Source organism: Papaver somniferum, chromosome 6 (genome assembly GCF_003573695.1).
Source record: "Papaver somniferum cultivar HN1 chromosome 6, ASM357369v1, whole genome shotgun sequence".
NCBI classification, from domain to species: domain Eukaryota; kingdom Viridiplantae; phylum Streptophyta; class Magnoliopsida; order Ranunculales; family Papaveraceae; genus Papaver; species Papaver somniferum.
Genome location: NC_039363.1, coordinates 6751545 through 6762779, shown reverse-complemented (window position 1 = coordinate 6762779; position 11235 = coordinate 6751545). Strand labels below are relative to the sequence as shown.

The window sequence follows — 11235 nt, the reverse complement described above, 5'->3', positions numbered from 1 at the left end:
AGAGATAAACCTATAATCCAACTAGGCGTGATGTATGGTCAGTTAGTCATGGGTTTGTTATTTAAGAGAAGGGAAGAATCTGCTAAGTGGAATGAAAATGGTTTGGTCCCTGCTGCTGTTAAATTGATAAATAAGATGCTTGACTTGGTTGGAAAGTTTGATACAGAAGGCAGTGTGGTTGGAAAAGTTTATTTGGTAACTAATGTGATCACCAAGAAAATATTCACAGTGAATATTATAGACAAACAATGCACTTGTTTGCAATGGCAGCTAAGGGGATTCCCTTGTCAACATGCTGTATGTGCATTGAAACTGCTGAGGCCAAACTGGAAAGAGTAAGTGGTTTGTATTATTCAATTACTTTTTTTGTATTATTCATTTACTTTTGTTTTTGTAAGTGGTTTGTATTATTTATTGTTCCTTGTACACTGACACACCTTTGTTTTATTGATTGAACAGTTATTGTGCTCCTTACTATTCTGTGGAGTATTATAGGACCACATATGAAAATGCTGTCACACCCTTAGAAGACATAACTGAATGGTTATGGGAAGATAAGTTAGATTTATAAACTTTATTGAATGTGGTGCATTTACTTTTCAAGATATTAGTTATTTATTTTTCTCTTTTTCCTATTTAAGAATCAAACCCTTTAAGGTTTCATTACTTTAACTTTCTCATTTGTTTTCTCTTCTTCTGGCAGGCAACCATGAACGTCAACGTAAACCCTCCTCCTTATCAGAGAAAAACTGGAAGACCAGCAAAGAAGAAGAAGAGAAGTTATGATGAACCTGAAACTGTGGTGAAGAAAAGGAAGTGTGGAAAATGTGGATCTATTGCTGGCCACAACAAGAGAACCTGTGCTGGTGGTGATGTTGGTAAAAACCAAACTGGATTCAAGCCAAGCACTGAGTATGATGCTGCAAACTACACCTTCACACAGAGAGATCAGCGTGAAAGTAGCACTGCAAGGGGTAAAGCCAAGGTGAACAGATCCAGAGGTACATCATTTTTTGTTGGTGAGTCATCTGCAGGACCTAGCACTCAAGGAAGACCAGTAGCAGGACCTAACACTCATGGATCTACACAAGATAATCAAAATTTCAGTCAGAATTTTGCAAGGATTGGATCTGTCAGTCAACATCTTTCTGTCACAAAGGGAAAGCAAACCAAGGCTAAGAAGACTAGGAAGTAGAAGTGTGTGTGTTTTATTGTTTGTTTTAGATATGTTGTGGACAAGTATCTAATTGATGGTTAGTTTTTTTGGTTGCTTTAGACACTGATTCTGGTATGGACATGTATATGTACCAGAAATCAGTTTTATTTTGATGGGATAATCTTGCTTTATGAATGAAAATGATATTAGTTAGAACTAATTTTCAGATTACATGTTAATTGTCTTTTCAAGTTAATTTTTACATATTCTCAGATGCATTTCTGATTTGCATTGTTCTTTGTAGCATTCTTGTTTATGCAGTGGCTAACTCGTTCTAGGTTAACTCGTTTTCTTCACTGCACCGAGTCACGAGTTAACTCTCTGCTCAATCACTGGCTAACTCGTTCCAGTTACTGATTCAGGGGCTTTAATGTCATTTTACGCTGCTGATTTAATGCCACATGCACTAACGGATACTAACGCCAGTTAACTGTTTTCTCAAAAAAACGTGACGAAAAAAGTCAAGAGTGTGGCATTTAATAAACTTTGAAAAAAACGGTGGCATTTTCTTAAACATGAAATAGGAAGTGTGACACTTTATTAAAATCTCCTTTTTAGTTTTCAGATTTTTTTTCTTTTTTTTTAATTTATAAAAAGAAATAATTACTTGGATGTTGGATGGGTTTGGATCCGTATGCTCGAGAGTTAGTTGCATAATGAGCGTTGGATTAGAAAAACTATGTTTTCATTGGTTTTCATGGTTGAATGCAGATCACAAAAAAAAAGAAAAAAGAGAAAAGATTATGATTCAATTGTTTCCCCAAAATCATTTTAGAAATTGGTTCCCCCAAAATCAATATCCCTCCCAAACTTGAATCCACAAAATTTCCCCCCCAGTTTTTCCCTCTAATTTTATCAATATCTCCATCTACCTCTTTAAAATTGATTATTTTCACCTGTTTATTCATATACCCCCAATTTTCAGACACATTTATTATTTTCACCTGTTTATTTTTTAACCTTGTTTTTCACTCTTTCTCTTTCTGTTCGAGAACTCCTAGAACCAGAGATCGATCTCTTTTATTTCCCAGAAATCTCATAAATCAAAACCTTCACTTCTAATCAACAACTCCACTCATAATCAAAACCCAAAGATCTCTTTAGTTGATAATCGAAGGAAACCAAATCAAGACCTAGAAATATCATCTAAAACCTAGAAATTTAATTTTGTTCCTGAAATCGAAAATCAATTCATCTAATTGCTTTGTTGATGTTCTAGAGGTATCAAATCTACTGCTCCTACTGTTCTTTGATTTTTATTTTGTTGGTTTTCATATTTTCTATTGTTTGACCTAACTCTTTGATGTTGGAGTCTGCATGTGTGTTTTGATGATTTCGTTTTGGATTTTCAAGTGGTATAGGTTAATTTTGATAGTTTATTTCGTCTGGGTTTTCTTAGAATTGAAAAAAAAAAGGGCGGGGGTGGGGGTGTGGTGGTTAAGATTTTAGCTCAGAAATTGAAGTGAGAAAATGATTTTATCTCTTTCACTCATGGATTATTTGTCAATTTAAGAACTTTGATCTGGGTTTTTCTTTGTTTTGCTCAAAATTTTTTTAATATATTTTTGAAGATTTTAGTTCAGTATAATTCAAGTGTTCTAGTATTTTGGTTTTAGTTCATCATATTGGTTAAGTATGCAGTTGTTTCATAGGTCCTGCAAGTTTTTAATCATTATGAAATGTCAGGAATCTGACCTTGAAGCTATTTTTAAGATCCTGAAAATCTTGGATTTCAAAAACATGGATGTAAAAGGCAAGAAATGTGAAATTTGGTGTTTTGTTTGTGGATCCAAGTCAGTTGTTAGTCTAAAATGGTAGTGGTAATTTTATGTAGCCTTAATGTTAAAGTTTAATGTAGGTTATTTTGGTTGAAGTAGTATAGATTTTGGTGATTTAAATTTTTTTTGTAGCGATCCTATTATTTGTCTTTGTTTATTGATTTATCAAGGCCACAATTAGTATAATTTGTGTAGCTAGTATCTCAATTTTTCTGGGAAAAACTAACCATGCGGTTGGATAACTTTTGTTTAGTTTCAGTAATTTGCTATTAGGATACTAAGTTTATGTCACTGTGTGCTTGAATTTATGTTTTCCCTGACCTATAAGTAATCTTGAAAACTTGGGTCTATCAAATTTTAGTTAATCCTGTCGATCAGATAGTTCCTTTTGTAGTTGTTTGGAACTGGATTGGAGTTGTTTCTAAGGAAACATAACCCTTTGAAGGAGGAGTCCTTTCATGATATTAAGTTTTCCAGTTTTGTTTCTATGTTACAAGCTTTGACAGTTTTCGTTAGGTTTTGTTCTGCACCTGGGCAGTCCTGCTTTCAACGAATTGAACGCTTTTGCATCTTGAATTAGTCTCAAGGTTCTACTGTTGATGTTAAGAGCATTCTCCAATGTTTCTATTTTGACCTCAAATGCTATAATTCGTGGTATAGAATATAAGGTTATAGCTAGAACTTTTTGTTATGTCTTTCCTATAGGTTGATTTCTTTGGGTTTGTTCTATGTTCTAACTTAACTTCTATGTGCTTAAGGTATCTTTGGCTTCGATAGGTGAACTTCAGAGGTTAAGGTTTGAGTGAGATTTGAGGTGGGAACTTACATTACTCTTTTGTAACCGTTGATGTCTTTTTACAAAATTATGCCTATACACTTAAACAAATCCATGCATTGTTTCTTGATATCTATACCCTAGTGTTGTATGCGAAGTAAAGATTTTATTATCAACCTATAAATTATATTTTGATACTTACTAGGGAACTGAATTGTGTGTATGTATAAGTTACTGTTGATGTATAGTTATAGGATGTATCTTTTAAGTAGTTTTTTTTGAACAACACGTTTCACATTTTACGGGCAGTCCTGTTTTTGTAGTCTTTGAAGGTGATGTGTTTAGGATGCCTGTTTTTTTTTTTTTGAAACCTTGTAAGTTTTCATTATGTGTAAGGTTAGACCAGTACTTACGGTCTCTTTTCTCAGCAAGAGAGACTCTTGCTGTTATTTCTTTTGAATTTTCTGTCATTTGTTCTTTACTTTGGTTTATTCAACTTAGGCAGGTTACTACCTTAAGATTTGGATTTGTGCGGTAATTCTGGATTACTGAAAATGGGGCGCTACAATTTTCAGTTTAATGTATAGATTTTGGTGACGTCCCTTTAATGTTAAAAGTCCTCAAAAGTGAATGATTCGCATACAGAGTTGGGTTTATGGCTTGAGGTGGATTTTGACTCATCTATTGTTGTTTTATGAGTTTATTCATCGATTGTTGTTGTAATGGACTACTAAAGTATGGTTTGTGTTTTGGTGCAGGTTTTGTAGAGTACAATTGTGGTTCTAAGGACTTGAAAGGTCGGATTTTTTAGAGTGCACCTTATGTTCAGATTGTATGCTTTTTGTTTCTCCTGTATCTGAATGTTCAGATTCTTACTTTCTTTTTGTTGGTTTGGTTTCTTAGGTATTGACGTATTGTGCACTGAACTTATTCATCACCGAGAAAGGTTTGTACTTCTATGATTCTGTAATTTATGCGTCTCTCGTATTCTGTGTAGTCTAATTTGCTTTCAGTATGCTTAGAATTCAGTTTGCTGGTCATTTTAGAAAATTGATCTTTTGGTTTGCAGTGAATTATAGGCTTGAATATAAGAACATGAGTATATACTTTTATGGTAGATAATAATCTTGTATGTGCATCATTGTAGAATGTCCCAACATACTGATAAAGCTTGGATGTTTGAAGATAGGTTTAGTCATTTGTATAGAACAGGAGTAGATACTTTTATTGCCTTCGCATATAAGAACAGAGCTAGAGACGCATAATTCTGTCCCTGTCCTTGTCATGTTTGTTGTAATGCGAAGTCTAAGTGTTTTGAAGAAGTGAGGCATGATTTGAAAGTGAATGGCATGTTAGTTACATATGTAAGTTGGTCACTACATGGAGAGCAGCCAACATTATCATTAAAGGTAGTTGCTGCAAATGTAGAGAAAGAGGTACATGTAAGTATACTTCAGAAATGTGAATAACGACACTTATTTCACTGCTTCATACTCTTAGCTAACCACCAAGTTTCTATTATCAAATTTCTAAAAAAACCGGGAGGTAAAAAAATGGGAGGTCTGTTTGGGTTCATGAACTTTATTTAAGTTTGTGGTGGGCGCGGATGTTTGGTACTCCCTGTCCCGCTCACTCTTCCTTTATATTGGATTTCTTAACGAACTTGGGAGGAAGGCAGTTGGCCTGAGTGTCATTGATTAAGGTTAAAGTGACGGTTGTATATACAAAATTTATGGGGTTACATCAAAATAACTCGGTATAGTACTAGTTAGTAAGGACATTAATGTTATCTGTAATTGAAATTTGTGTTCTGGAAAATATTTTAGCCCACCTAGGCATTAAAACCAACTTCCATGAATGTGGTCCAAGGACACAAAACGGGATTACGTCGAAGTCGTTACTGAGGTATATTCCGTCATGTGTAACAATAAACACGCGATGCACACGCTTTAATGGCTAGCACACGCTTAAATTTGTACAAACCCTAGGAGCTTCATCGAGCCGGTAATTTGGGATATTGGTTCCCTGTATTCCTAATTGAGACTCAAATGTAAGTGTTTGGATGTCGATGTTGAATAGTTAAATTTTTATCAGTATAATCTTAATTACAAGAATTTTAATTGAGTTGAATTAGTATTAATTTTAGTCAAATTATATACAAGTTTTTATTTTTAATTGAATAATTCATTTCCTTTTTTATAAGAGAGATGAATACATAGAGAGAATATTAGGAATTTAATCTCTAGGTTTGTTTATATATTTTAAGGGGTTTAGGCTTTGGAATGAAAATACGTGGGAGCAAAGAAAATCGAAAATCAGGGTTCGTTTCTGTTAGTATTACTAATTGCTTATACATGGATAGTGATTGAAAGATTTTGATGTAGTAATTGTTTGATTGTTTTCTTTTTCCTGTATTGTTGAGCTGAAGTAAAATGAATTTCGACTAAATTTTGTACAATGGTGGGGTTCAAACGCACGACCACGAACGCACACCCTTCCGCCTTAACCAACTGTTGAACAACCTAGGGGTGGGAATTGTCATGTCCCTTGTTATACAAAGGTACCCATGCTATTTTTTTAAGGGCACCTAGGTGTAGTTACTAATTAGTCATTGAGTGTGTGTTTGGCACATGTGATGGGACATTGCCCTAATAAGTTAGAGTCTGTATTCCTCTTTCAGTTCAGTGAATAGAATTGCGTTGTTATGTTCTTCCGCCTCTTCGAGGTGTTTATCTTCAATTTATACAGTGTAGATCCCGTAGAATTGAGCTTGATTATCCGTTTGTAGTGTAGATCACTACAGACTTCTACTAAATTATCCATGTCATATGATACAAAAGTGTAAGATATTTATTACAACACATGGATCACCATGTCACGTTCCCCTTAAAAGATTTGGCACCACTTTTTTAAACTCAGCCAGCTAGATAGCTGCACGCCTGCACCAAGAGACCAAATCGGTTCAACAATCCCCATCTGACATATCCTGGCGCCCATCATTCACTAGCCAAATCCAAATGGAGAAAACTATAAAATGTGTCAACATGTTTACTATCTACTATGGGTGCTACATTGGGCACTCCAACCTTAAAGAAGAGTTGAAGATGAAAAGTTGGTGACCGTAGATATAAGTGTAGGATTTCGGTACTATCCTTCTGTATCTCTACCGCCACCATTTTTGAAGGCCCGCGACACCATGTCTATTACCTATGCAGATTCCAGTACCTATCCTTACATGGCTGATTTCTCTAATCCGGTGAGTGTGTCATTTTTTTATGGGTTTTTCATGATCACAATATGCGTTCTGAAAATTGCAGGCACAGGGGTATAAAATTGGACGGTGGTGGGATGAAATGACGTCAAGGTTTCTAATGTGAATGATTTGCCAAGATTGTTCCACAAACTTCGTCTGTCAGATACAATCACGTACAGGTGAAGTAAAAAATCAGCGGACATTTTTTGGTGATTTTTGTAGCAGTACCAAATGTCAACTTATCTCCAAACATAATCTTGAATAGCAAATGAAGCTTACATTTGCACACAAATGGAAATGCAAACAATTAATAAAGTTCGTGTCTTTTTATCAAAAGAAGATTGATAGAAATTATACCAAGCTCAGATCATATAAAGGTGAATTATCTTTACAATTAACCAAGTCATATAGGATTAAAATCAAAGTATTTGCAAAGATAAAAATGTAAATAACACACAAACACAATGTAACTGCTAGTAAAAATCAAAAAACTTATTTTACTTCCTAATTCTAACTCTGATAATTTAGGTGCAACCCTTTGCAATTCTCTTCTTCTTCTTCTCCAAATCTGCTGCATTAACTTTAACAAGCAAGAAGATCAATGGTAGCGCGAATGTAAGAAACATTACAAGATATATTGGTGACTTATCCCATTGATTAGATGTCCATAGTTGTATCAAACTAGAGGTAGAATCTCCATTATCCCCAAAATTTCCATCAATTCTTTCCCTATACAAAACAAAATCTCCTTCTGAATCCAATGTTGCTCTATATATATAATCCTGCTTAATAATTCCTTCTTTGAGTTGTTGATGTTGTTTTTTGCCATTATAAATTATTTCATGTATTGTACCATCAGAATTTACTAGGTATAAGATACCAGCAGTGTTTAAATTAAGGGTTGCTGGCATGGTTTCTGGCCTATCCGAAGGTTTACTAGATACTCGAGCATGAAACTCATCATAGACATTATATATAATAATTGCACCATCAGTCTTTCTCATTGATAATTTGTACTTACCTGAACCGGAGATTAGATGATCAACTCCAAGTTTTAACTTTTGACCGCCCAGAAGTGTATCATTAGGATAATCGAAACTTTGCCAAATAATTTGAGAATCTGAACCATACAAAACAAAGTTTCCATTATCATGCATCTTTGCATATGACACTGGTTCGGCAACATCAGACAGCAAGGGTTTATCTTTATCATCTGTCCGCATTATTAACTTTCCTTCCTCGGTAAAGAAAATTGAAGATGGTTTGTGGACATCCGTAATAAGTTCTTTATGATTAGCAGTCCAAACTAGGGTTTTGTGATATGATTTAGGAAACCATATACCAACAGTATATTGATCAGGAGACCATGGTAACTGGTAGAAGCCAAAAGCGATGTTCCCCGAAGGAGAAAGCCAGTAAGGAGTAGTATCATTCAAAGAAAGGGATGAATCTCTTGTTATTCTGCTGACATCAGAATTGGTATATATAGGATCTATAGGATCTAAGAACGGACCAAAAATAATAAGAGAAGGTACGGAAAGGAAGATCGTTATCATCCCTAGACAAATATTCCCAATATTCATTGTTTGACGGTGAAAGAAAACCAGACTTAGATTTTTTGTGGAAGAGAAAATCAACGTGAAAAGATATGCAACGAGATAAACAAACCCTAGGATATATTATGTGTTCAATAGAGAACATAAATATAGGGGGAAATAGTCAAATAAGGAAACCCTAACTAGTTGGTGTTGAGCTAACAGTATTTTATTTTATGCAGTTATTTGGTAGCCTTCCCTTGTGACACTTGGTGTGTCGGTGGGTTCAAAGTATATCGTTCTTTTTGTACCTTTGTTGAGTTTTTTCTTTTTTTTGATGGAACCTTCAACCTTCGTTGAGTTTTAGATGGTGGATCTCTAGAGACTTGCAGATTGCAGTATACGTAACCACACTCATTGTCATCCTTGCCGAGATATCTTTCACCCTTACTTCAAGTTAGCATTTTCAATTTCTTAATTTATATCCGCTTAAACGGAGAGTCTTTTCGTATATGCTCAGCTATGGAGCTTATTATGGATAATTCAACTGAAGTACAAAGGACAAACGGAATGATTCAAGTTGACACATAAAAGTGTAAAAAATATTAAAAACTGAAGGTAATAACTGTTGGGAAAATTGGCACCCTGAGCGCAGCGGAAATCAGGATCACAAAGGGCAATTGGTGATTTGAACCGAATATGGGAGAAATAATAAGAGAGACATAAGATAAACAAGCACACACAAGCACAACACAAGATTTACGTGGTACACCTTTACAGGCTACATCCACGGCCAACACCACCAGAAAAACTTCCATTAAATCAAAGACCATCACATGTTCTTTTCGCAATTCAAAACAAGAACCCATAGAGTTAACAAGACATACCCGAGAACACCATCGAAGAAACCATAGAAACCAATTCCTAACCATTCTTCAAACAGCCTCGTGTCTTCTCTTCTACACATTCTTCATAGTTGCTAGTAACAGAGGAGAAACATGGAAAACATCTAGAAAGTTGATTTAGGGCAAAGACCCAAACCCTAAACACTAGAACACCAAAATCCTCTCTCTACAAGTTTTCTCTCACACCGATATTGACCTTCACGGTAGCGCACGATCCTCCGTACCAAAGAGACCAAAATCCTAAGCACAAGGATTTACCACTCTTTTAGATTGGATTGTCAAACCTACAATTCTAGTCATATATATATAGAACATAAACTTGGTCACCAAGTATTAGTCTCCAACTAGGAAACTAAACTCTTTCCTAATATATTTCCAACTCCAATTAGGAAATCCACCTTTGTAAGGAAACAAATCTTAAATAGGAAAACCACACTTTTCCTAACAATCTCCACCTCGGATCATACTTTCAAGCATGAGACGATCACAGGAAATCACCTCCATCTTCCACAAGAGTTGTTCACCATCTCTATACACCCGTAGAATTATTTTGAAGTTTAAATCCGAACTTCCATCTTCATAGAACCATCTCTTCGACCAAAATACCGTGACGTTGATAAAAGTCTTCAAACCATCATATTCATGAAGAACACCTGTGAAACTGGCCACGCTTCACACACACCATGAAAATATTTAATCACCATAAACGAATCCTTGCACAGACTCCACCATTGATCACCAAGAGAACCATCTAGAAGAATCACCGTTAGCTCCACCTAACCAGTAAGCTAACAACATATTGAACTTTAATCCAGAAAGGAAGAATTAGCTCAAATTATCATACTCCAGCACATGTCATGATTACTGTGTATCTTAAACAAACCATCAGACATCTCCATTGTGATTAACATACTTAATCCTTTGAGCGATTCTCAAGACATCACCAATCTGACAAATTCTTTACCACCATCACACCCAACATACTCGCTCAGAATATATACCGTGTGAATGCCCATATTACCTTGGTACGTTCTTTCGAGATAGGGAGCATTCTTGATATAACGTGCAAGCCATCAAGAATACTTTACATATACTTAAGAACATAAATCTATAACATCTCGTGCATAACTTCGAAGCGTTGCTGAACTTGCTTCTACATGAGACTTCATAGCCTCATCCTTTCTTCAAACTTTGTAAACCATTCTTTATAGTGTATGATTACTAACACTCTTCAAGAAGTATATATGTATCCCACCTCATTCGGCCTTATTCTGCATCCCATACTACATCATAAAACTAAACGAAGAATATAAACTTCTACCAAGTTGAACCTCCGATTTATAAATCACACATCACAAATCCATCTTTGTGTAAACATCGGTTGTAACATTATCTTCAAAACATACACTAGTAAAAAAATGATGTTCCATAACAGTTAAAAACTGTTACCATATTGTTTCTGTAACAGTTTTAATTTTTTCTGCGGTGTTACTAAAGCCCATGTTACGGAAAGTTTATAAAAACGGTTACGAAATGGCTATTGAAAAATGACTCACAAATTCAAAAATTGTCACTGTTAGTAGTTTTTCAGTAATCGTTTATAAAATATATGTCACGTAATAATTTCTACTGTAACTATTTTACATAAAGTTGTTACTATTGTTTGAGTAACTGTAACCGTTTTTATTGAAACTGTCATGAAAAAGGTATAAAAGTGAAAGTTTTACTGGCTACCACCACCGCCACCTAGCGCCGCCACCACCTCCACCACAT

At 35.1% G+C, this 11235-nt stretch overlaps 1 long non-coding RNA gene across 4 annotated transcripts; it reads left to right on the top strand.

Moving 5' to 3' along the window:
• Positions 1-1860: 1860 nt before the first annotated feature.
• LOC113286816 lies at positions 1861-7484 on the top strand. Of its 4 annotated transcripts, XR_003329528.1 has the most exons (6): positions 1866-2437; positions 3753-3808; positions 4275-4434; positions 4528-4566; positions 4673-4715; positions 7087-7484. It is a non-coding gene; the product is annotated as an uncharacterized LOC113286816 (long non-coding RNA). The 4 variants fall into 4 exon arrangements; XR_003329527.1 differs by lacking the exon at positions 7087-7484 and having other exon boundaries at positions 1861-2437; positions 4271-4434; positions 4673-7080; XR_003329525.1 differs by lacking the exon at positions 7087-7484 and having other exon boundaries at positions 1869-2437; positions 4673-7080.
• The last annotated feature ends 3751 nt before the right edge of the window (positions 7485-11235 follow it).